This window comes from Salminus brasiliensis, chromosome 5 (assembly GCF_030463535.1).
Source record: "Salminus brasiliensis chromosome 5, fSalBra1.hap2, whole genome shotgun sequence".
Classification (NCBI taxonomy): Eukaryota; Metazoa; Chordata; class Actinopteri; order Characiformes; family Bryconidae; genus Salminus; species Salminus brasiliensis.
The window spans coordinates 44220853-44224099 of NC_132882.1; the positions used below are offsets into that span (position 1 = coordinate 44220853).

Sequence of the window (3247 nt, forward strand, 5' to 3'; positions counted from 1 at the left end):
GATATTACAGCACCAGCATGACTTTTACGTTAATTAGAAACATCCAGTTCTAGCCAAAAACCTTTAAGTGCCAAAAAACAACCAATAATGTTCAAATAATTCACAGCAACATATTTATTAAACCACCTGAGGTCCATAATCCTGCATAATCTTACGTTAAACATCTGGAATTCACCTTATAACAGCTTTGCTAATTAGCTCATGAGCTGAATGAGGTGTAATTAATTAGCTATAATGCTACACCTGGAGCTGTGAGCCACCAGGACAAGTCGCACAGCCTAACTGGAGCAGTTTTAATAAGCAGAAAGCAGATACTGTTTATTAATTATAACTATATACACTTTTACCTAAACATAGATTCAGATTTCTTATCATTTTAAATCTGGTTTGGTTAAAACAAGCCTGTAATTTGCACAAAACCAACAATATGTAACTTCCAAAAAGGTTCTTCACACTCGCACATTCAATTTACATAAAAGTTCCTTAAATAATTCTCAGTTGAAAGGTTCTTTAGGGGACGAAACGTAGATTTCTTTACGGAATTGCTCCAGGGAGTAACTGGTCAACAGTGAAACATGGATCTAATCATTAATTCTAGCCACTGGACTAAAGGTCAATCCTGGAAAGTTTCAGTCCTGAACGTTCTAAATTCAACTTTTAAAGGAGATGCGTTAAGTTAGCCGTAATGCTAAAGGACGCGTTGCACACACCACTGGACTAATCAGTTGATATGAAACGCTAATTATGAAACACTAATTATGAAACACTTATTATGTCTTTGCAATGATAAAAAAGCCAGTTCTCTTTAGCTGCAACGTCTGAACTTCAAGAAAGAATTGAAATGTTGAAAATTATATTAGCAAATGCACAATTATCACTACAATTATATTGGCATTGGTCCAGTGTTGTGTTGTAAATGTTAAAGGCACCAAACACAGGGATTTTGAATAAAACTCCAACATATTATTAATTACAGCTTTAGAAAACGCTACATAGTTTCACTGTCTCCCAAAAAACAAACTTTACAGGAGAAGGCGAAAACTGTATAAACTTTTAATGGAAGTCAATGGAATTCAGATTTTTACAAACGAAATTTTAGAGCATTTCTACTAGTCGGAGCAACGTAAATTTTTCACCCAATGTGAAGCTAGGCTGGGGTTTTCAAATGGTAAAGAAAAAAAATATATCAAATTGAGATTTAGTTTTTTGTTTTGAACAATGACGATATAAAACTGCAATCATCAATAATGAATTCAGTTCTCAATAGAATCAATTAGACAATCCATTTTTCAATTGAACGGTGGGTGTTTATATTCTGAGGTCAGTTGAGGCCTACAAGTTGTTTCAGCTTTAATGTACATCCATACTGTAGGCCATATTTTAAATAGTCATATTAATTATACGTGTAAAATAATGTAAAAGGCCTTTTCAATGAATTCTAATGCAGTATCAGTTCTTATGAACGATCAGAACCACTCAAAGCTGTCGGCGCAAACGTGGAGAAGGCAACGCAACTGAAAATAACTACCAAATTTTGAAGTTGAACAGCATTAATACCCATTATTAAAGTTGCTTATCTCATAATAGTAACGCAAACAATCAAATCAAACCCAATCCAGATTGAAATCTAAACTAATTGACTTGTCCTTTAATGCCACTGGCTCCTAGTCACTGCTATCAATGGGGATTAGCAACCACACAAATCTCAACTACAGAATATCAGAATATATGAAAACTAACATAAGAAAAATAACCCGCTAATGCTAATAGTACAGTACCGAATACAGCGATAATCAGCAGTACTTACAGTGCTAAGAAGGTGGTAAGTCTCCTTGTGTTGATGCTGAGCGACCTACAGTGCCAGCAGTAGTCTATAACTCAAACTACCGCACACACACAGGAAACAGACGTTGTTTCTGTTCCCCGACATGCCTCAGCGCAGTCCTTTCTCACTTTCTCAAGACCTTTTCTCTCAACATCGGGCCTCCTCCCACCCGGACCACCTTTACAGCACTTTACATAATGGCGGCCTTCAACTTTCCTAGATAACGTGAACGATTTGCGACCTGCTTCCAAGCCCACCCACCAGATATGCCCCCTGGAACAACTCAGCTCCAAAAGTAAACAGTGAAAATTGGTCTTAAATAATAGTAATAATAATAATACAGTGCAGAATTATGATATTAACTTTTACCTGGATTTCACAGCATGTACTGTATAGATACTGTCGAACTGTAGTGCATAAATGAGCTCAGTGTGGTCAGAAGTAGCATCCGAACTGACCACGGTCCGTTATGACTATCACACATATATACATTTATAGTTTAAGACGTATAGTTCATGGTTGCAGACATGCAAAAACCTTGTCAGTGTGAACTTTGCAGGAGAAGGCCAAAACCTTCTCAACTGTCAATGGAAGTCGATGGAAAAATATTACATTCCACATAATTTTGGACAATTTCTATTGGCTCATTCATTCTGAAATTGAAAAAAAAAAATGTAAAAATGTGCAAAAATGGATATACAAGGTTTTTGCTGTCAAAACAGCATGGACTCCACAAGACTTCTGAAGGTGTCCAGACCCTTGATCCTAGAAGTCCTGTAAACTGTGAGGTGGGGCATCCCATGAGCATCTACCATCTACAAGCCTTTGGGTGCTCATGACCCTGTCACCGGTCCACCGGTTGTCCTTCCTTGGAGAACCTCCAAACTGACCAGTGCAGACCAGCTGTCTGATGTTTTCTATTCATTGTGATGTTCTGACCCATTTGTCTAGAACATCACAATGAATTTGGTTCTTGTCAAAGTGTCTGAGATTATTAGGCGTGAACTGACTGATCGCTTGCTGCCTAATACATCCCACACCTTCTGAGGTACCACTGGAACCAGATCCAGATCTTCCAGATGTTCTCAACGTTATTTACTGTAATTTACTGTAATTTACTTCACCTAGCTGATCAACAGAGAGCATACTGAAAAAATACTGGACACTGGATTTCCCCGTTAGCTCGCTAACTTGTGTAGAAATTGAAGCCCAAAGTATCTCTGTTGGGTCTAGAATCCAATGTTAGATCAGACTGTCTGATAGCTAGCATGCTACCCCTCAGCTGTATGCGTGAGAGTTAGGCCACCTGTGCAGCTCTTAACAGGCCCACCATCTGTACCACCGCTAGCATAAGCGCTGCTAATCTGAGCTGGTGCAAATGTAGGGAAGCAACACACATGTACACACACACACACACACTTG

General features: G+C 38.3%; 1 protein-coding gene across 1 annotated transcript in view; it reads right to left on the reverse strand.

Moving 5' to 3' along the window:
* The window catches only part of cd4-1 (CD4-1 molecule), a 29133-nt gene extending 27271 nt beyond the window's left edge, over positions 1-1862 (reverse strand). The window contains exon 1 of the mRNA XM_072679058.1: positions 1808-1862. The gene's annotated coding sequence lies outside the window, so the exon portion shown is untranslated. The remainder of the gene's footprint in view (positions 1-1807) is intronic.
* Positions 1863-3247: the final 1385 nt, after the last annotated feature.